Source organism: Cucurbita pepo, chromosome 10 (assembly GCF_057944985.1).
Source record: "Cucurbita pepo subsp. pepo isolate OVF chromosome 10, ASM5794498v1, whole genome shotgun sequence".
Classification (NCBI taxonomy): domain Eukaryota; kingdom Viridiplantae; phylum Streptophyta; class Magnoliopsida; order Cucurbitales; family Cucurbitaceae; genus Cucurbita; species Cucurbita pepo.
In genome coordinates, this window is record NC_141807.1 from 8,682,143 (window position 1) to 8,706,702 (window position 24,560).

General features: G+C 34.7%; 2 non-coding genes across 2 annotated transcripts; both read right to left on the reverse strand.

Annotated features, from left to right (window-relative positions):
- Positions 1 to 10,583: 10,583 nt before the first annotated feature.
- TRNAA-AGC (transfer RNA alanine (anticodon AGC)) lies at positions 10,584 to 10,656 on the reverse strand. Its single transcript has one exon. It is a non-coding gene; the product is annotated as a tRNA-Ala (tRNA).
- A 13,823-nt stretch (positions 10,657 to 24,479) lies between these two features.
- On the reverse strand, positions 24,480 to 24,551 carry TRNAP-UGG (transfer RNA proline (anticodon UGG)). Its single transcript has one exon. It is a non-coding gene; the product is annotated as a tRNA-Pro (tRNA).
- Between the last annotated feature and the right edge of the window lie 9 nt (positions 24,552 to 24,560).

Consider the following 24,560-nt stretch of genomic DNA (forward strand, 5'->3'; position numbering starts at 1 on the left):
TGATGAGCATTTTCTCCCATATCTTGGTTTCGCTAACTAAAGTTTTCCAATAACTCCCAAACTTCATTACCTTATATAACCTCTCGGGAAAAGAATTACCTTATATAACCTCTCGGGAAAAGGATTCATACAACATTTCATAAAATAAGATCTACTGAGAAAACCCGAGAAAAGGTCAACTTTTGAGTTGACTTGGACAGTTCAGTTGAACTGGCCGTATCATCGTTTTAACCTCTCGGGAAAAGAATTACCTTATATAACCTCTCGGGAAAAGGATTCATACAACATTTCATAAAATAAGATCTACTGAGAAAACCCGAGAAAAGGTCAACTTTTGAGTTGACTTGGACAGTTCAGTTGAACTGGCCGTATCATCGTTTTCTTCCCCTGAAAAGAAATAAGATGCACATTTTTCGCATCGCCGCCATCTGAAACTCGGCCTGTACAGCCACATTTACAGTGTTTCTCTCCTCGATTTCTTCGTGAAACTTAAAGATGGATGTTACAAGAAAGGGCTTGGGATTTATTTGATAACTTCTCGTGGATCGTAGCCTAAGATATTCGCTACCAAAGTTCATCCAAAATCTGATTTATCGCTGGAGATAAAACAAAGGATTTCTTATTGGGTAGCCGATTCTAGGGGTTTCAAGGCTCTATTTCATTAAACCTCTTCCATATCCTATCTTCAGGCTAAAGGAATTGGTTTGGAGGAACGTCTTTGAGTGTAGGACCTTAATTTTTAGAAATCGTTCTCGGTATGCAACTCACTCGAAACGCCAGATTTTCAATCTCGTGGGTAGCTTATTCTACGACGTTTTAGCTCTGGATTCCTTCAACAAGTTTACTCAACTTCTTCCTCTGAAGCTAGAGGAATCCTTAATTTGAAGGAAAAGAGATCGTATATAGGAATTTTGACTCTTATCCCCAATTTAATTTTGAAACCTATTTCCTTCAATTTGGCACGCTCTCGAGGTTATTTTTCTTCGTGGTCTTCTATGGAAGCATTCCTTGGAGGTACAGAAACTGATTGGAATCATTCTTTCTCGACGAGTCATCATGTATCCTCGGGTTGGATTTTCAAGTTTTTCTTGAAGTTCTTCAATGGCGGATTGAATTGGGGGAATGGTTTCTAGGCACTTTCAGCACTCTATTCCTTCATAGAACTTGTGGGTAATCTTGTTGAGAAACAGTAGGAATAAGTTTGAACAGAAATGGTGGAGGATTGCTCTCGAATTTGGAAGAAATCTGAGAGTAGGAGACCCATAATCTAAACGCCTATTGCCTTCGATTGGGGGATCGACCTTTCTCGATTCTTATTCCATATTGTTGCTCCTACTTTAGACATTATAGGAGGAGCTTAAACCGACATTGAGAGCTCCAGATTCTTCGTTATTTAGAAGTTTGAAGAGAAATGGTGGAGGATTGCTCTCGAATTTGGAAAAAATCTGAGAGTAGGAGAAACACAATCTAAACGTTTATTGCCTTCAATTGGGGGATCGACCTTTCTCGATTTTTATTCCGTATTGTTGCTCCTACTTCCGAGTTTATAGGAGGAGCTTAAATTGACATTGAGAGCTCCAGAATCTTCGTTATTTAGAGATCGATCTTTCTGGATAATTTTTTGGTGATATCAACTCCGATCATGGCCTTTCGACCTTGGCTTTGCATACTAGTCGTTGGATGTGATGATTCGTGCATGTTCGTTCTAGATCATATCAAATTTTGGAGGACATCCGACGGTTAAGATTTGAGTTCGAAAGATTTTGCTCGGATGGTCACGGTAGATGCTCTGATTCTAATTAGAGTGGCATTTCTGTAATTATCCATTCTTCTAGGGGTTTTTTGGTTAATTTACCACTTTTCGAATATTTTATTATTATTTTTCTTGAAAAATCCAAAATTTTTCTACAAATTTCTCATCGCTTTTTTTTTATCAATTTTCCCTTTTTTTTTGAACTTGAGATTCCTTCTAGATAAGGAATTACAAATCGGGAAAGATTTTTGATAATTGATAAAATGACTTTTTTGCCCTTTTGATTTACTTTTTCGTTTCCAATCCTTTTCAAAAGGCCTTTAACTCCGTGAAATCACTTGTTAGGGTACACGAGTGACTTGACTAAGTCCTTTGTTCTTGCTTAATCCTTTAATTTTTTTCCTTTCTATCCATTGGGTCTTTCATGGGTGGCTTATTCTTATGGGAGATAATTTCCTTCATTTTTTGGGTGTTACATATACATACTCGTTACAAACACAAAATAAGAAGCAGACTTAAAAGAAGAACAAAAAATACTAGATTAAAAACAGAGGTTAGTCCATGGCCCACACTCCAAAGTCCGCTCTCATCCACGACCAACTCTTAGTTACTTAAAAAAAATGATAAACATGGAGTGAGTAAAACTTAGTAAGTAGCCTACTAGTAGGTTCTTAATGGCGACCTTAAGCTAGGATATTACTTCTTGTTATGTTTTCAGGATCTTATACTGATCTTGAAAACCATCCCCTAAAATAACCTTCAATTTTCTCCCCATGAACACACTTTTGAAGTTTTTTTTTTTTTTTTGAAAATTCAACGGTATTTTTTAAAAAAACAAATTAATAGTTTCTATAGATTTTTTTTTTAAAGATTAAGTGTATTATTGAAACTTCTAAAAAAATTATGAGTATTTTTTTAGATAAAGTGCAAAGTTCAATGGTATTTTTATTAATTTAGCTTATAATTTAAAAAAAATACAAATTTTTGTTGATTAAGTTAATATTAATTTTATTAAAATACATAACACCACATCAAAATTAATTTATTAGGAATAAAATTAAAATTAAAAAATCAATTTATTTTAAACTAAAAAATTAATTTATTTTAAAACTAAAAAGTATACTTAATTTGACTAAAACATCCCTTATCCCAACTATAAAGAATTTAATTCCAAGCTCTCTTCTAATAGACAAACGATTTATTAACATCTGTTGTAAAATTTCACTTCATCAATTTAAGTAGCGTTCAACTATAAATATCGAATTTTAAAGTATTCCTCGGCAAAGTAAATCTGTTGAAACTATCTATCAAAAGTGTTCCAGAATGAGTTGTGGAGAAGCGTTTCCTTCAATTCTAATTTCAATTAAGGATGTCAATGACAAAAAAGTGCAAGAGGCTAGAAGGTTTGTAGTGGAAGAAAATAACAAGAGTCATGGACATCGTTTTGTTTACAAGCTGTATCATGTGTCTTATTCATGGTTACTTAAATCTCGTTGAATTGGTGCGCCTTTCACATCAGAGACATTTGTGCCTTAAACCGAGCTCTTTGCAATAGCAAACTTATTAAAACCTCTTTGCTTGCTACAACATTTGCTTGACATAATTGGACCAAAGGACGTTATGACGACCATAGCTCACTGTATTGGTCTCCAATCATGAAGTGTGACATCGGATCTTTGTGCATACCATATTCATGAACTATAACATGGCAAGAAATCTTTTATGTTTTGACTGGGCATGCCATATTCTGTTGTTCTTATATATCTTTAGTTACGTATAATTAAAGCAAAGAAGTATAGACATGGTTTCCAACCAACCCTTCCTTTATAGTTAGTTCGACGAATGGGTTTTTGTTATCATTTTATCGTTAACCCTTCCGCTCGATTTTGTGTTATGATATCATACAGGGAATGAGAAGCGACCTTACTTGGACAAAATTATATACCGTTCGATAATTATTGTTGATAACAAAGATATATTGAATTATAAGCATTTTAAGTTCAAAAGTAACAAATTACTTGTACATCTTTTACTTATAATCTTCATATTCTTTATAATCTTCATATTCTTTATATAGCGATAAGGAAGGGAGGGATAGAAAAGACACTCATAATATCATTATGACTATGCCATATTTCATTAATAAAAGAGAGTAATACATCCACAAACACACACATATATATTTCGAGAGAGAGAGAGGGCTTTATTATAAGTAGAGATAGCATTCTAGTAGTTGTATTGCTACTTGGGGACAAGGAACTCGAGAACTTCTTTAAAAGTTCTGCACCTTTGTAATAAAAGACCAAGGAATATCATTGTTATTTATAACTTCTATCACAATAATATAAATTCTGTGAGGACGACGTTCTCTAGTCATACCAACCAGACCGTTCACCATACGCTTGTAGATGAAACGATGTCCACTATTCTCGTTATTCTTTTTAACTACGAACCTTCCTGCATTCTGCACTACTAGGATATTGACATCCTTAATTGGTACTAAAGCATCTAAAGGCAACCCTTCCACACGGCTCATTCTAACACCTTTGGTAAATAGTTTCAAGAGACATTGTTAGGCCGATTTTGTTCATGAATACTTAAGAATTTGATATTTATAGTTGTAGTTGAACGCTACTTAAATTGATGAAGTGAAATCTTACAATAGAGTCTAATAAAGCGTTTGTCCATTAGAATAGGTTGGAATTAAATTCTTTATAGTTCGAGATAATAGTTGTATTCTTTAAGTCATTGAGACTAGTGTTACTAGTACTTGTTAGTATATTTGAGTATAAATATTAAAATGATCAAAATAAGATGCATAAAAAGAACTTGCGGTAATTACTTTATTCATGGACCTTTAATCTTAAAAGTAACTTAAAATATTGCAATATTGTGATTCAATAGCGAAATTAGGCACGAACTAAAAAAATAATATTTTTAAAAGATGGAAAAATTCATGAGCCAACCAAAATATGTATTCAAAGATGAAGAATTCACAACAACAATCACAAACAATATTAATTAGCATCTTGTCTTTTGGTTTGTCACATTTTCAAACATGAACAAACCTCAATTTCGAGTCGGTGAGTATTATGGATCATAATCAACAGTACTTTGCAAGTAGCTTTGAGCATTCACAAAAGGTCGAAAGTTGAATATCTTTAGAATGGTAACCAAATAACCGATGATTATTGTTGAATTTCCAAAAAATACACCACAAATTTAATTTATAGATATAAATGGAACCATTGATATAAAAACCCGATTATATAATTGCATCATCACTAACAAACCCACCTCGGAGTGATCATCTTCACCAAAGGCTACAAATTAAGAAGCCTTCCAGGATTACTCAAAAGTGAACTTTTAAGACACATGAAGCTATATTTGAGCAAGAAAAATCATGTTACATGTGTCTAAGATACCACGGAGACACCAATGCAAGCAATCGCTACCACCCGAAGTTTCTTTGATATTGTAGTTGGATCTTTGAGACTCATCCCTCAAATGTGAAAGAGTAGTTATGTCCAACATGCTTAATTGTGTGCCTCTTACAGTACTCTCAACAAATGGATCGCTTGATCTATTCTACTCTACTTTACTTCCTCTTGATAACGGTGTGGTATTGACACAACTCATATTGCTGATAATCATCATTTACATCCAAAACAAGAGTAAGCGGTCGACTATTGTCAAGGACCCATTCACCATTTCCATTCCTACCGATGGAAAAGTTTTATTACATTCATTTCTTTCTCCTTTCTAACTTCTTCATTCTCACATTAAACTTTTTTTTATTTAAAAAAATAAATAAATAAACGTGAAAAGGGAGAAAGAAGGAAGAAGAAAAGAGAAAACCCTTCATTTTGAAAGCTTATCAAATACTCTTTGACCGATGTAAAGAAAGCTCGAGAATAATTTATTCTCACGTCCCTCTTAGACACTTGTTGGATATATATCCGTCCTTCACATGTCGTATCATAATCATATCATGTCGTAAAAACTTCGTGATTATATCCTTCCCTAATTTATCATAGCCTTAACGTCCTTAGACATATCATAGTTGTGTCGTTACCTGAACGTACCTTAGTCTTAACGTTACAGGAACGTATCCTAACGCTATCGTTCTATCAATCTATCATAATCCTATCCCTTTCTACCCATAACCTAATCGTATTGTTTTATGAATCCATCGTGACCATATCGTTGTTATCAATCTGTCATACCCATAACACTTCGATACGTAACCAAACCATAACGTTTCATGAACATATCTTACTCCTATCGTTACATTACATTTAGTGCATCCTTCTCATATCCTATCTCAAATATACCATTGAACACATGGAACCGTAAGTATTATCATACAATTCACATATTATAACATATCATAAGCATATCGATTCACAAACATTTCACACATATCAATATATATGACACTTGCAGAACCACGAGCACAGTCAACATCAAATATAACCATATGGATGGTATGGCCACCTACCTGATTAGCTTAGGCTGGTGTCCCCAATTTATCCTTAACAAAGTTCGATTTGTCTTTTGTATTAAAGTCAACCTATATGAACATGACATCAATTTCAATCATTTCTCTAAATTTTATGATGCTGTAGTGTTAGATTTCATGGGAAAATTGCAGGAGTAAGGACTTAAAATGTCTATATATCAAAACTGTTTAACACTTTCCAAATCTTGATTTTTTTGGGTGTATGAGTTTTTTTTTTTTTTTTTTTTTTTTTTTTTTTTTAATTATGTTAGTGGCTAATTTAATCTATTCTATTTATTTTATTTTATTTTATTTTATTGCTATTGATGGACTATCTTTCTAAAACATACTACATAAAACTAAATAATTGGTTACGAGAGGATATGAGATATAACTTAAGGTTAAATCTCTTTCCATATGAGAATAACTAATTCTCATGTCCATCTTTGCTACCATGTACTAAATTAAGGATTTTATTTCTCTTGGGTCAAAACCATCCTTAAAGCACAAAATTGAAGTTGTAGTTAGTCAATTATAATATTTGACGTGCTAGTTTTCAAACTACTTTAAACGGGTGTAAAGAGAGCATGAGAATAACTTAGTTTCACTCATTTGACACGTGTTGGGCATGTACTGAACACTTGTTAATACAATGGATACATTACAAATTTATAATCCATCGTATCAGATTGACTTTGAATATATTTTGAGAGTGAAACATACATTAAGCTTTTTTTTAAGTATACAAATATATAAACTTATTTATATGAATTTATTTCTAATATAAAATTGATAATTTTTTTGAAATAATTCTTTTTAATTAATGTATCATTGTCACATCGGTATCCTAGTTTTTTAAGAATGACATGTTACTGTTAGTAACAGAAAAAGAAAACAGTAAGATCAGAAGAATTGGGAGAAATCTCTCATCCAATTGAAGAAGGACTAAATCAAATCTAATTCAAATAAGTAGATCAAATCTAATCCAAATAACTCAATCAAATCTAATCCTAACAATCCCTTCCTTAACACGGATAGTAATCAGTTTATATCTACGACCTCATACCAAACTTCCACTAGGTAACTTCATCAATTCCCATGTGCCATTTCAGTTTATAACTCCAGATCCCTCCCTTGCCTCCATTTCTCACTCTTCAATGCTTCTCTAAAGTTTACAAAATTTGCAGGTTCAGTAGGGGTAAACATGGCTGAGCTTCATCATCTTCTTTACAAAAAAAAAAAAACTTCTTCTATTGCATAGTCTCTCATCCAGACTGGTGGTCTCTTATTCCTTGCCTTATTCGAGCTAGGAGAGCTTGCTTCAGCCAAAGAGCCAGATGAAATATTTTCCTCTGCAGTATTTTCATCTGCCGCTTCTATATCATTATTTTCATCTGCCACTTCTATATCCTTATTTTCATCTGCCGTTTCTATATCATAGAGTCTGTAAGCTTTTGACTCTTCACTAACTCCCAGCAAAACATAACTCAAACTCTTATCATCTAGCTTAGTTCTTTGAGCTTTCTCCTCTTTTTGTCTCTGAATCAACTCGAGCTCACAATATTGTTCTTCTTTCTTCCACTGCAGCTCCAGAACATCGTCGCTGTGCTTTTTCTACCCTTCTTCTATTCTCTTCCAGCATTTTATCTAGCTCTTCTCTCTCTTTTCGTGCTTGTTCTTCTTTTTGTCTTGTAGCAGTAAGAGCGACTTCTTTCTCTTTCTCAAGCTGCACATCAACATCATCAAACAACTTCGTGCGACCTTCCTCTATTCGCCTCTGTATTTCTAATTTAGTCTCTTCAGAGTTTAGCCTTTCTTCAACATTCTTCTGAATTAGTTCTTCCATCCTCCTAGCTGCATCTTCTTCTAACTTCTTCAACTCTGTTTCACGCCTTTTCTTCTCTTCTTCCTCTTTCTTAAGCTTCTCTATGGAATGATTCCGATCAGTGGATGCACGACTAGGACTGGAACTGGACGATTTGGGGAAAGGAGATAACGAGGAAGACCTACTTCTACATTGGCGGCGAGGAAACTTGAACGGCTGCTTCTCCTGGAATTGGTAGTGGAATGATAGGGGGAAGAACTTGGGTCCCTTCTGCTTCTCTGAATATGGCGATAAAAATTGGAGCGGTGAGTGTACGACAGAGACCTTGAACCACTTCTCCCCATAAGTTTCAATTGAGTTTGAACGGCTGCTACAGGTTGAGATATAGCATGCAATACGAACATTCGATTCAAAGACATCTTTGTCTCCATGATTAAGCCTCTCTCAGGATGAAACACCTTGCATGTTCCATTTTGAAACAAAAAGGTAACCCCTTTGCTTGCAATTTACCAATACTCAACAAATTGTTCCTCAGGTCTGGCACATAGAACACTCCTTTGATTATCATTATGATTCCATTCACTTCCAGCAGTACATTACCCTTTCCGGTTACAACCATGCTTGAGTTGTTGCCCAGCTTCACTGAATCTCTGAAACATCCATCAAAATCTGAAAAAATATTCCTTCTTCCCACACATATGATTGCTACATCCCAAGTCAAGGAACCACATATCTTCTTTATTGGCCTTATTCATATTCACGTAAGTCTCTGCGACATCTCTTCTTGACTCTCTGCATAGTTTGTCTCATTCTCCTTGCTTTGACATTCCTATTGAAAATGTCCTAGCTTGTGACAGTTATAACACTCCACTATGGCCTTGTTGAAGGTTTGTCTGCCTCGTCTGGTATTGCTTTGACATTCCCATTGAAAATGTCCTAGCTTGTGACAATTATACCACTTCACTATGGCCTTGTTGAAGGTTTGTCTGCCTCGTTCCCTTCCTATGCCTCTAAAGCTTCCACGACCTTGACTCCTTCCTCCAGCAGACTGCACAAGTGGACTCTCCATCGACATACTTTTATTATGACACACGTAGAAGACTGCTGCTTCTAGTTTTAACATGTTTAGGGCATGACTCTGATACCAAAATGTTAGGAACAGAAAAAGAAAATTGGAAAGATCAGAAGAATCGGGAGAAATCTCTCATCCAATTGAAGAATGACTAAATCAAATCTAATTCAAATAACTAGATAAAATCTAATCCAAATAACTCGATCAAATCTAATCCTTACAGTTATCATATCTATTTGGTATCATATTTATGTCTCGTATCTATATCTCATTTTTATTTTTGTGACTTTGAGATATTTTGCTTTTATAAATAGATATCTTCACGAAAATAAGTTTAATTTATGTTGAGATGGAGAATAAAAATTGACACTTAAGGACGTTGATACTTGGGACTTTGATTCCTCTTGGTGTGAAGCTTGCATCTTGCAATTACTTGGGTAGAGAATGTGTTTCACTTAAAAATCACTCAAGAGAAAATAATCAAATAACGAACCATATTTGAGAGAGGATAACTTTTTTTTTTAATCTTCGAGAAATAAGAAAGAATAAAAATTAAAACATGGCAGGAATGACATCTTCTTGAATCTTTGTTTTGTTCTCCTAAATGTATATAAAAAAAATAAAAAATAAAAATCTTATATATTTTTATATATAATTTAAGTACCTATTTAATAAAACTCCATCCAAACTTCTACTCATAAATCTAATTATTATTTGTATACAATTGTTAATATGTAAGAAAATACACGTACAAAATGTCTATACTATTGGTAATACACTAGTCTCGGTTGTTTGACTAAAACAATGCAACCATGTCCCAAACTAAAGAATTTGATTCGAGGGTATCTCCTAATAGAGTGAGGCTCAATTAGACTTTGTTGTAAGATTCGACCATATCAATTTGAATAGCGTTCTCCAACTATAAATATTGAACTCCAAAGTATTCACGAGCAAAGTAAGTTTGTTGAAACTATCTATAAAAGTGTTCAAAAGTGAGTCGTGGAGAAGATTTGCCTTGAAATCTAGTTCCAATTAAGGATTTCAATGATGAAGAAGTGCAAGCTATTAAAAGGTTTGCCGTGGAAAATTACAGAGGTGATAGATATAATTTAATTTACAAGCGTGTGGTGAATGGTCTTTTCAGGTATTGCAATTGTGAAGAAGTTCCCGCCATCCTATAAGCTCTTATCTTTTGAGGAATTCATCAAATTCCCTCTTGACAAGTAGCAGTATAACTACTAGATTGCTTTCTTTACTTACAATAAGTCCTCTCTCTATATGTGCTTGTGGGACATTACTCTCTTTTATCTATAAAAATGGCATAGCCATAATGATATAATAATCCTTATATAAGTATCTTTTTTTTTCTCTCGTACCCACGGATACATAACGTTAAATTAACTCAATACTTAAAAAAATAATTTCTCTCTTTTGGAGATGCGGGATATCGATCCCCGTACCTCTCGCATGCTAAGCGAGCGCTCTACCATCTGAGCTACATCCCCACAATTTTTGCATCACAAAACCCTGAATTTCCCGTCATCAATAATAGTGAAAATGAAGAAATATTGCTACCAAACATGTCATGAATAAGGAAAAATTGAAAAGAAATAATATATTTAATAATAGATAGTCCTATTTTTGGAGGTGCGGGGTATCAATCCCCGTACCTCTCGCATGCAAAGCGAGCGCTCTACCATCTGAGCTACATCCCCATGATTGTTACATCATAAACCCTAAATGTCCCATCATCAATAAGAGTGAAAATAAAAAAAATATCAAAATATTAATAACAAATAGTTTGGATTGGTGATGCGGGGCATCGATAATTGTGAAAATGAAAAAATATAATAACAAATTAAATACTTTATTTTGGAGATGCGAGTTATCAATCCCCGTACAACTCGCATGCAAAGCGAGCACTCTACTATCTAAGCTACATCTCCACAATTTTTACGTCACAAAACCCTAAACGTCTCGTCATGAATAATAGTGAAAATGAAAAATATCGCTACTCATTATGTCATAAATAAGGAAATATTGAATAGAAATAAAATAGTAATAACGAATAGTTTCTTTTGGAGATGCGAGGTATCGATCCCCGTATCTCTCGCATGCTATAATCCCACGATTTTACATTTTACATCAAAAAACTCTAAACTTCCCGTCATCAATGATATTGAAAATGAAAAACTATCCCCGCTCATTATGTCATTAATAAGGAAAAATTTAAAAGAACTAATATATTTAGTAATCGTTTCCTTTGTTGATGCATGGTATCGATCCCAGTAATTCTCACATGGGATGCAAACGCTCTACCATCTAAGCTATATCCTCAAGATTCTTACGTCACAAAATCCTAAACATCTCGTCATCAATAATAGTGAAAATAAAAAAATAACGCTATTCATTATGTCATAAATAAGGAAAAATTGAAAAGAAATAAAATAGTAATAACGAATAGTTTCTTTTGGAGATATGGGGTATCGATCCGATCCCCGTACCTCGTGCATGCTAAGCAAGCAATCTACCATCTAAGCTACATTCCCACAATACTTATATCAAAAAACCCTAAATGTCCCGTCATCAATTCTAGTGAAAATGAAAAAATATCTCCGCTAATTATGTCATAAATAAGGAAAGGTTGAATAGAAGTAAAATATTAATAACGTATTTCCCATCATAAGCTACATCCCCACAATTGTTGCATCATAAAACCCTCAAATTCCCATCATCAATAATAGTGAAAATGAAGAAAATCTAGAGATGCAGGGTATCAATCCCCATACCTCTCGCATGCAAAGCGAGTGCTCTACCATCTAAGCTATATCCCCCAATTCTTATGTCACAAAGTCCTAAACATCTCGTCATCAGTAATAGTGAAAATGAAAAACTATTCCAGCTCATTATGTCCTAAATAAGAAAAAATTGAAAAGAAATAATATATTTAGTAATCGATTCAACTGGAGATGCAAGGTATTGATCCCCGTACTTTCCACATGGGAAATGAACGCTCTACCATTTGAACTACATCCCTACGATTCTTACATGAGAAAACCCTAAACGTCCCTTCATCAATAATTGTGAAAATGAAAAAGTATCTCTGCATATTATGTCATAAATAAGGAAATATTTAATAGAAATAAAATATTAATAATAAATAGTTTCTTTTGGAGATGCGAGGTATCGATCCTCGTACCTCTCGTATGCTAAGTCGTACCTCTCTTATGCTAAGCGAAGCTACATCCCCACAATTCTTGCATCACAAAACCCTAAATTTTTCATCATCAATAATAGTGAAAATGAAGAAATATCGCTACTCAACCTGTCATGAATAAGGAAAATTTGAAAAGAAATAATTTTCAATAATATATTTAATAATAGATAGTTTTATTTTGGAGATGCGTGGTATCTATCCCCGTACCTCTCGCATGCAAAGCAAGCTGTCTACCATTTGAGCTACATCCCCACGATTCTCTCGTCACAAAATCCTAGACGTCTCGTCATCAATAATAGTGACATGAAAAACTATCCTTGCTCATTATGTCGTAAATAAGAAAAAATTGAAAAGAAATAATATATTAGTGATCGATTCATTTGGAGATGCAAGGTATCGATCTCCGTACTTTCCACATCGAGCGAGCGCTCTACCATCTGAGCTACATCCCCACGATTCTTACATTAAAAAATCCTAAACCTCCCGTCATCAATAATTGTGAAAATGAAAAATATCTCCGCTCATTATTTCATAAATAAAGAAAGATGTAATAGAAATAAAATATTAATAACATAGTTTACATATGTGTCACTTGTGTTATTTTAATTTATTTATTTACTTGGTAAATGTCTTTCATACTACAATCTCTTGAAGGGGCATTTTGAGAATCGAACTTTCATAGCACTAGACCAAATGCCCTTGTTATACCACTTGAAACGTATGTATGAAGCCTTAGGCCTAGGTATTATACCACTTGAAACATATGTATGAAGCCTTAGGCCTAGGTATGAAGGTCGTATTTTGTCGTATTGCAGGAAACATGTGAAGTCCTTGGATGTAGAATTTGTCTTGGAGAATACCTTGGATGTAGAATTTGTCTTGGAGAATACCTTGGATGTAGAATTTGTCTTGGAGAATAAAGCCTTGGGATGAGATGTTAAGAAAGACTATGAGTATTAAGAGCATGATGGTAAGTGTAAAATGTCGAATATGAAGTTAGGTTGATTTCGAATATGAGGTCCTTAGATAAAAAAAGATTTAGACATAGGGGCATTTCAAGAATTGAACTCAAAACCTCTTGCACCCTAAGTGAGAATCATACTACTAAACCAAATACCTTTTCTTGTATACCAATTTTTTTTAGCTTCTACTCAAATATATTTTTCTCTTAGTAGTTGGAGGGCTATAAAACGAAAAGTTGAATCGTTATAATATACAAGGGTTATCAAATAAACCAACAACCCAACAAAAGAAACAAACTAATCAATTTTGGTTTGATTGATTCGGTTCAGTTCATTAGTTTGTTTGATTTAATTTTTCTATTTTGCCTCGTATGACAAGAAAATAAAGTTGTATTGAATGCACCTTAGTTTCATTTATGACAAACTCATATGAACCTTAGTTTCATTTATGACAAACTCATATGAAACATAATTGCATTAATAGTACTCAGAGTTGGAGTCTATAAGCATTTCATGAACTTCAGTGCAATTCATGCTTCATTAAAGAGGAGATAAACTTTAGTTAGTTCACGGGAACTTTAAATTACTTCATGTGGAGCTTCAATTACTATATGCTAGTTACAAGCTTTAGGATTGACTAATTCGACACGAATTCATGGATTTAGGGAAATTTTTGTGTAATTATCAACTACAACTTATATTTTCAAATTTTTAGGACATAATTTAGGTAGTTGTTTTTATGAGTCGTAAACTTGTTTCTTTGCATAATATGGATTTAGTTGAACTATTATTATCGATAAGATAGAGAAATAAATTGTCTTTGAATTGACTAATAGACCTAGGTTCATCGTTGTTGTCTTTTAACTTGTGATTTTGCAAAAAGCTTAACTAATATGAACTATCATGTCACAAGTATTGAACGCACTTTAGTTTCATGTCTGGCGTGTTCAAGATAAAACATAATTGTATTAATGATATTGAGCCTGGAGTCTATAAGAATTTAATGATCTTAAGAGAAATTCCTGTTTTATTAGAGGATACCAACTTTATTTATGGTACTAGGAGTTCAAGAATCTAGATTTGAACCTGGTTAACAAACAGTAAGATTTGAAAGTTTTGAATTCTAGACCAAATTTGTACCTAATTATTTCTTTTTATGACTAATTATAAATTAAGAGAAAAATATTTTTGTAAAGATAGATTTATCTCTAAAGCTTTCGTGACGAAACCATGTTCAGACTAGCAGTTTAAAGTCAAGAGATGCGATCACAGGTGTGATTATTTTGGATGGGTTCGTAATAGAACTTATCGTTGAGATGAGGGAGCCTTCAAAGGTTGTGCACTCACAGATGGTGTTGTTATGTAGCGTTAGTCTGTCTTTGTGTTTGAGTTTTTTTGTATTTTTTTTTTTTTGTAATTGTATCCCAAACACTTTTTTTTTTGTTTGGATAAACTTGATCAACAGCGTCTTATAATTTAATTTAATTTTATATTTAATGTTGTGTTGTTTTCTCAATCTCATTTTAATTTTACAACATTTTCTTATTTTATATTAATTGACTTTTATTTTTATTTGTTTTCACTCTCAATTTTAGTTTCTATTTGAGTTTTGAACCCTTAAAAGTTGGGTTGTGACAGATTGGTATCAGAGCAGCCAAATTTTAAATTATATAGATTTTTTCTTAGGATAAAGAGTCGTATATCTCTATGACTCAGCTCGATGACACGTCTCTCCGCGACCAAGTAAGCAGTATATGATATGTTGTAAAATTTGTATGTTTTGATTTTCGTGGTAGTTATAAAATGTCCTCGGACGTTAAAGAGTGAACGTTAACTATATAAGACAATACTGGATCAACGTTATAGTGTCTAGATATGGTGAGGAGGAAAAGAGTGGTCATGAGATATCTAACTAGCCTTACGAAAACAGAGAGTTGTCGTTGCAAGGGCGAGACCTCTAATCCATGAAATTTTGGTACTAGAAATGAAGAAACTGGAGATGGTCCCCAAACGTCTGTATGGACCATTTCCAATCGCACTTTCTTTGGTTCCCTGGCAGCGTCAACCAGATTAACCTTACGACGTGCCAATCCTTGAGCTTCCACTCCTCCGTGGTCATGGTATCCAGCTTCACCCCCAAAATGGGTTCCTGAATATCTTTCTCGTACAGATAATCTTCAATCTGCATCTTCTAGAAACTGATATTGAATCCATCAAACTTTTCAATTCCAGTATTTGAACTTTCCATCTTCACAGATCGTGGTGAATCTCTCCTCGCTCTGATACCAGTTATTAGAATCACACAACAATGCACACACTTGATCTAAATGAACACAAAGAACGTGATAGAAAAAATATAAGAAGAAATATTGACTAATGGTTTTGTATTAATGACTTCTGGTATGCAAAGAGAGGATATGGAGAATGAGAAATGTACATTTAGCACTGACTAATGGGTATACATATGATTTCAGTTTATTATATATAGCTTCACTACATGTAACCGCCTACTATATATAATTATTTAGTATATATATCTATATCAGATTTTTACTATAAATAGTCAGTCTTCATATCCAACGTTCTAGAGCCCAAATATTCAGGGATTGACATCCTGCTAGAACACAAAGTCATGTACATGCCCCTAGCAAATGCCTAGTAGTAATGGAGTCTAACCCAACGATCATTCAGACAAACATTCATCAACCAAGAGGGGTGAAAATGATGACGATAGTACACTTGAGAAAGAATCTTAGCCATGATGAATCTACACTTGCTGCCATTGTTGTATTTGAAAAGGGAAGCTTAAGTGTGCCAACCTCAACAAAATCTTTATTGCCACTACATGAACACCACGACCCAAAACAAGAAGGTCAGATATTGGGTTTTAACCCCACCAAGAGAGATAAATCACAAGATTAGTTTTATGTCGCCTACCACAAATAGATGTCATGCGGCTCAGCCTGAGCTAGTTGAATTCTATAAATAGCAAAATGTCATGTTCACAGTCGGGTTTATTTGACCTGCAAAGGCTCTTGTCAGTGATCACTCAAATGCTTGGCAAAGCCACCAAGCCAACACCTCTACTGAAGAAGGGAGACAAAAACAAACCACTAAAGCAACACATGTTCACGCAAAAATACCATCCAGACGGATGTAGAGAAGGGTCGACCACGATAATTTCAAAGAAAATAGAGAGTTATGATAAGTTAAGGTCAGATCAACTTTGAGTTCAAAGCAACAAGAACCAAAGACTTGTGCGAAAATTCTATGGACTAGTCGAAGTTATCCACAAGATTAGGAAGACATCATATAGGATCCAATTGCTCCTATCGATACAGACTAACCCTGTTGTCCACGTTAGTAACTTGAAACGTTATTATTCCGACCAAGAAAACATCAAGTAAAAGCAGGTGGTATGACATCATGCAAAGAAGAAATTGTTTCAAGCGAAGAAAGTAGGATAAACACCAACAGAGAAGACTTGATGAGTTAACAAATCGAGAAGTGATTTTCAATAGCTTCTAGTATGTTGGAAAAGACTCCTCAATACTGAGATCAGCTAGAAGTGCATCGGGAGACCTAAAGTCAGCCTCATCCTACAACGTTGAGTTTATGAAGAGCCGGTTGATAGAGATATTGACAAACTGTGTAAGGGCAGATGTTGTGGTCATGATTGGTCGAGGCATGTTGCTTGTGGCTGCATGTTAGATGTCTCAGCTATTCTTGTAAACGATTTGTGGTTCATGGTGGCATGCTCATTCCAAACACCTTTTACTTGCTTTCATCTTAGATAGGCTTTTACTATTATTGTTGTGCCAATACGGGGTGTATGATTAGCCCTCAAAATCATATCTACACCCATTAGGACTAAAATGTTTCAAAATGTACTATAGGAGAACGTGACCAGTTGTTGTTTCTTCACTTTTAGCTTATAACATTGCTTTATTTAAAATTGTTTTTAACGTATTTTCTCGCTCACGTTTTCTAAAATATTTCTTCTAAGTGTGATTCGAGCATACACTGCTATTGTTCGTTCAGTCTAAATTTTGCATGGTTGACTTGTTCATTGGATTAGAACAAATGTCACATAATCATTGTCTCACTACTACAAGAGTACGATTCTGACACTTGTCTTCCGTTCAGTTGTGGGCCGCATCTTCTGACTAGTTACGTGAGTTTGGCCTGGATCATACGTGTAGGTTGAAAAAAAAATGGTTGGATGCTGATTGCAAATAAGGGTTGGGCCACGGAAGATTTTTTTTTTTACCACATATGAACTATGGGCTAGTGAGTCTTGAATTTGGGTTCGTTTGAAAAATATTTGTTCGTTTTTTTAGGTCAATCGAACCCAAATTAAACCTACTAGTTTCTTCTTCCTTGCACGACTCACTCCTATTCTCTGTTCTGCCTCTTCTTGCTCTCTGAAACTTCTTTAAAGTCTATTGTTCACCGATTATTTGGGAGCATCTTCCTTAAAAGGATTGTGACCACATATGACCTATGTAGAAAATTTGTACCCCCTGTCCTAAAACATTTAGCGGATAACATACCCAAAACAGATGCGTTGACGAGACTGCGCTACACCTCGTCTCACCCCCCCCCCCCCCCCCGGAGCAAATGGATCCACCCAATCGATGAACACGCAAACCAAACTCGCCCATCCTTTTTGGCACAGGGACGCGAGAACCAATATGAGTAAGTGGGGAGACCCCTTAAAGCAACAAGCGAGAATGACTAGGTTGATAGCAGGGTTAAAGAAAAGACGAGTATGAAAAGACGTATCGCATAACCGTCCCTGTAAGCAGCTTCATTCTTTCTTGATCTATGAACCGACTTTATGAAAAAAATCAATCTTTCAGCTGAAAGTGTGACTGTTGGGTATAGATAAGCAGGACCTCTTGGTTCGAGGGAAACTGGAGATGTTGGTTAAGAAAGCTAAGCAAGCAAGTACAGGACGGACAAAATGCACATACAAATTGATTGACATGATCCCTCTCCCTCTCTCTTTGGCTAGTTGGCTAGTTGCACGATAAGCAGAAAAGCATACCAGGTAGGGAAAGAAAGGCTGCTCGATCTCCTGTAAGGCATACCCTCAACAGCGAGCTCACCAGGCAATGCTATAAGTCTGATAGAAGTCCAAGATTTCGTCTACTACGGACCAGGAAGCTCTTGGAGGAGCTAACATGAAATGAGAAATACATTCGATTACGGCAACTAATAGATAGCGAACTTTTTGGTAAAAACTGAATGATCCCTTGGCTCGGGCAAGAAAAGGAAAAGGTAGTCGTACTCCTACCTTTTCCGTCGGACGATAGGAAAGTTTGAGCTGAAAGATTGAATCACACCTGGTAAGAAAGGCGCGCTTAGCAGGTTTCTCCAAATGTATAAACAAAAAGAGAAAGCAACCGGTCCTAAAGAGGTCAACGCATACGTGCTTTTTCCTTTCGTTTAGCGAGATAGCTTACCAGCTCTTTCAGCTCATAGCAGCAGTATGAAAAGCGAAATCCTCATCCTGAGTTGAGTCCGCATTGCCATACGAATCAACATCGGCCAAACCAAGAGCTACTAATTTTTCTTTAACGAAAGCGGATCTAACAGTTTCGATAAAACCAACCTCTTTTAAAGAAGGAGTCGCTCTGCCTTGATCACCGTGGATATATGCAGCTCCCACTTTACCTTTGCCTATCGTGAAAAGGAAAGTTCCCTCACGATAGACCCTCCCAGCTCCCAAACGTCTTTCTATCAATCGAGAGAGGTATAGAATAATACAACAAACCAACAAGACAAGAATGAACTCATAAGATGGGCGGTAAGGGAAACGATTTCATTTGTGTTATCCGCCAAGGAAATGATCAAGGAATTCTCTATACACGTCTGAGAGATGACCGTATTGTTGCACATCCTGAAGAAAGTACCGTAGGCAAGCGAAGCTTTTGAAAATGAAAGCTTGTAGAATTCAGATCCACATTCTCTTCGATTCGAAAACTTCGGATCTGATCATCCTTTCGTCTCCAGGTGACTGAGAGAGAATTTAGGCCTGGCGTGCATCCAATACGGTCAACAATAAGGTACAAAGCGGATTGATAAAATGGGCTTGAAGTTCCATTGTCGTTAGGTCAAAGATCTCTACTAGGTTTAGTGCACTTTGGTAGTTGCGAATGTTGCCGTAATCGAATGTCTTTCTCATTCGACATTCTCTCTTACCAAGCACTCATACTCGCCAGGGTTGAGGAGACAGTCCGTGAGCTAATTGGGTTTCGAGGTTGCGTATACGCGAAAAGAGCTTGCTTTCAACTTTCTCCTCGGCGTTTTATGCTCGGTTCTTGTTCAGGAAAGGGTCTCATCTCTTTCATTGGAGAACATTGATGCCGAAGGAGTCTTCGGAACCGGTGGAGAGGCTATGATGACTTCAGGCTATTCAAATAGCATGGCTGATACCACAAAGAAAGGGTATCTAAGTCACACTAGTGGAATAGATTTTTCATAATAATTATCTTGATATATGATACCAAAAACCTGCCTAATGACTGATAAGGTAAGGGGTTTCAAAAGACAAAAGAATGACAATTCTACGTGTGATAGAAAATGAGATCTTTTTTTTTTCTTTTCAGTGTGCGTGGTTCGCCTGCCTTCCTGACCACGGATAGGCTTTGGGGATTTGCACTTCGGCCCCTTAGAATACCACATCAAGGTGACAGGATTCGAACCTATGGCTCTCTGAAACTTCTTCATCGGTTATTTGGGCGCATCTTTCTTAAAAGGATTGTGACGACAGATGACCTATGTGACGACAGCGGACAACATGCCTGCCTTCCTGACCACGGATAGACTACGGGGCTTTGCACTTCGGCCCCTGAGAATACAACATCAAGGTGATAGGATTCGAACCTATGGCTCTCTGAAACTTCTTTATCGGTTATTTGGGCACATCTTCCTTAAAAGGATTGTGACAACAGATGATCTATTTGACGACAGCGGACAACATAATGAAAAGTTCCTAGAAAGAATACAATAGAACAATTTCTGTAATGCTCTTTTGGAAGTCCAGAACAATTTCTGTAATGCTCTTTTGGAAGTCCAGAACAATTTCTGTAATACTCTAATTTCTGTAATGCTCTTTTGGAAGTCCAGAACAATTTCTATAATGCTCTTCTTGAAGTCCAGAACAATTTCTATAATGCTCTTTTTGAAGTCCAGAACAATTTCTGTAACAATTTCTATAATGCTCTAATTTTTGTAATGCTCTTTTTGAAGTCCAGAACAATTTCTATAATGCTCTTTTTGAAGTCCAGAACAATTTCTATAATGCTCTTTTTGAAGTCTAGAACAATTTCTGTAATGCTCTTTTTGAAGTCCAGAACAATTTCTATAATGCTCTTTTTGAAGTCGAGAACAATTTCTATAATGCTCTTTTTGAAGTCCGGCCCTTCCAATTTCTGTAATTCTTTTTCTGTAATGCTCTTTTTGAAGTCCAGAACAATTTCTATAATGCTCTTTTTGAAGTCCAGAACAATTTCTATAATGCTCTTTTTGAAGTCCAGAACAATTTCTATAATGCTCTTTTTGAAGTCTAGAACAATTTCTGTAATGCTTTAATTTCTGTAATGCTCTTTTTGAAGTCCAGAACAATTTCTATAATGCTCTTTTTGAAGTCCAGAACAATTTCTATAATGCTCTTTTTGAAGTCCGGCCCTTCCAATTTCTGTAATTCTTTTTCTGTAATGCTCTTTTTGAAGTCCAGAACAATTTCTATAATGCTCTTTTTGAAGTCCAGAACAATTTCTATAATGCTCTTTTTGAAGTCCGGCCCTCCTTCCAAGAATATATTTCATTCTATATTCTCATCTTCCTTCTTGGTTCAATGTTTTCCAAGAATATATTTCATTCTGTATTCTCATCTTCCTTCTTGGTTCATTCTGTATTCTCATCTTCCTTCTTGGTTCAATGTTTTCCAATGTTTTCCAAGAATATATTTCCTTCTGTATTCTCATCTTCCTTCTTGGTTCAATGTTTTCCAAGAATATATTTCATTCTGTATTCTCATCTTCCTTCAAGAATATATTTCATTCTGTATTCTCATCTTCAATGTTTTCCAAGAATATATTTCATTCTGTATTCTCATCTTTAATGTTTTCCAAGAATATATTTCATTCTATTCTCATCTTCCTTCTTGGTTCAATGTTTTCCAAGAATCTTCAATGTTTTCCAAGAATATATTTCATTCTATTCTCATCTTCCTTCTTGGTTCAATGTTTTCCAAGAATCTTCAATGTTTTCCAAGAATATATTTCATTCTATTCTCATCTTCCTTCTTGGTTCAATGTTTTCCAAGAATATATTTCATTCTATTCTCATCTATTTCATTCTGTATTCTCATTTCCTTCAAGAATATATTTCATTCTGTATTCTCATCTTCAATGTTTTCCAAGAATATATTTCATTCTATTCTCATCTTCCTTCTTGGTTCAATGTTTTCCAAGAATCTTCAATGTTTTCCAAGAATATATTTCATTCTATTCTCATCTTCCTTCTTGGTTCAATGTTTTCCAAGAATATATTTCATTCTATTCTCATCTTCCTTCTTGGTTCAATGTTTTCCAACAATATATTTTATTCTCATCTTCCTTCTTGGTTCAATGTGTATTCTCATCTTCCTTCATGGTTCAATGTTTTTCAAGAATATATTTCATTCTATATTCTCATCTTCCTTCTTGGTTCTGTATTCTCATCTTCCTTCTTAATATATTTCATTCTGTATTCTCATCTTCCTTCTTGGTTCTGTATTCTCATCTTCCTTCTTAATATATTTCATTCTCTATTCTCATCTTCCTTCTTGGTTCTGTATTCTCATCTTCCTTCTTGGTTGAATGTTTTCCAAGAATATATTTCATTCTGTATTCTCATCTTCCTTCTTGGTTCAATGTCTTCCTTCTTGGTTCAATGTTTTCCAAGAATATATCCTTGGTTCAATGTTTTCCAAGAATATATTTCATTCTGTATTCTCATCTTCCTTCTTGGTTCAATGTTTTCCGTTCAATGTATTTCATTCTGTATTCTCATCTTCCTTCTTGGTTCAATGTCTTCCTTCTTGGTTCAATGTTTTCCGTTCAATGTATTTCATTCTGTATTCTCAACTTCCTTCTTGGTTCAATGTCTTCCTTCTTGGTTCAATGTTTTCCAAGAATATATCCTTGGTTCAATGTCTTCCTTCTTGGTTCAATGTCTTCCTTCTTGGTTCAATGTTTTCCAAGAATATATCCTTGGTTCAATGTTTTCCGTTCAATGTATTTCATTTTGTATTCTCATCTTCCTTCTTGGTTCAATGTTTTCCGTTCAATGTATTTCATTCTGTATTCTCATCTTCCTTCTTGGTTCAATGTTTTCATTCTCATCTTCCTTCTTGGTTCAATGTCTTCCTTCTTGGTTCTATTCTCATCTTCCTTCTTGGTTCAATGTTTTCATTCTCATCTTCTTCTTGGTTCAATGTCTTCCTTCTTGGTTCAATGTTTTCCGTTCAATGTATTTCATTCTGTATTCTCATCTTCCTTCTTGGTTCAATGTTTTCCAAGAATATATCCTTGGTTCAATGTTTTCCAAGAATATATTTCATTCTGTATTCTCATCTTCCTTCTTGGTTCAATGTTTTCCGTTCAATGTTTGTTCAATGTATTTCATTCTGTATTCTCATCTTCCTTCTTGGTTCAATGTTTTCCAAGAATATATCCTTGGTTCAATGTTTTCCAAGAATATATTTCATCTCATCTTCCTTCTTGGTTCAATGTTTTCCAAGAATATATCCTTGGTTCAATGTTTTCCAACAATATATTTCATTCTGTATTCTCATCTTCCTTCTTGGTTCAATGTTTTCCAAGAATATATCCTTGGTTCAATGTTTTCCAAGAATATATTTCATCTCATCTTCCTTCTTGGTTCAATGTTTTCCAAGAATATATCCTTGGTTCAATGTTTTCCAAGAATATATTTCATTCTTATTCTCATCTTCCTTCTTGGTTCAATGTTTTCCGTTCAATGTTTGTTTTCCGTTCAATGTTTTCCAAGAATATATTTCATTCTGTATTCTCATCTTCCTTCTTGGTTCAATGTTTTCCGTTCAATGTTTTCCAAGAATATATTTCATTCTGTATTCTCATCTTCCTTCTTGGTTCAATGTTTTCCGTTAAATGTTTGTTTTCCGTTCAATGTTTTCCAAGAATATATTTCATTCTGTATTCTCATCTTCGTCTTGGTTCAATGTTTTCCGTTCAATGTTTTCCAAGAATATATTTCATTCTGTATTCTCATCTTCCTTTTGGTTCAATGTTTTCCTTCTTGGTTCAATGTTTTCCGTTCAATGTTTTCCAAGAATATATTTCATTCTATATTCTCATCTTCCTTCTTGGTTCAATGTTTTCCGTTCAATGTTTGTTTTCCGTTCAATGTTTTCCAAGAATATATTTCATTCTGTATTCTCATCTTCGTCTTGGTTCAATGTTTTCCGTTCAATGTTTTCCAAGAATATATTTCATTCTGTATTCTCATCTTCCTTTTGGTTCAATGTTTTCCAAGAATATATCCTTCTTGGTTGGTTCAATGTTTTCCAAGAATATATCCTTCTTGCTTGGTTCAATGTTTTCCAAGAATATATCCTTCTTGGTTCAATGTTTTCCAAGAATAGGTTGGTTCAATGTTGGAATATATCCTTCTTGGTTGGTTCAATGTTTTCCAAGAATATATTTCATTCTGTATTCTCATCTGCTTGGTTCAATGTTTTCCAAGAATATATCCTTCTTGGTTCAATGTTTTCCAAGAATAGGTTGGTTCAATGTTTTCCAAGAATAGGTTGGTTCAATGTTGGAATATATCCTTCTTGGTTGGTTCAATGTTTTCCAAGAATATATTTCATTCTGTATTCTCATCTTCTTGGTTCAATGTTTAAAAACCACATTTTAAATCATATTATCTTGCATAATTCATTTTGATATAATTTTGTTGGGGGCATTTTGAGAATCGAACTTGAGACCTCTCACACCCAAAACGATAATCATACCACTTAGACCAAATGCCTTTATAGTAGATTTATAATTCTTATGGATAACTATTTTGTTTTTTTGTTTTTTTTTCTTTCAAAATTGTGCTTTCTTTCGATGGGGCATTTTGAGAATCGAACTCAAGACCTCTTGCACCCAAAGCAAGAATCATACCACTAGACCAGATGCCCTTATTAATA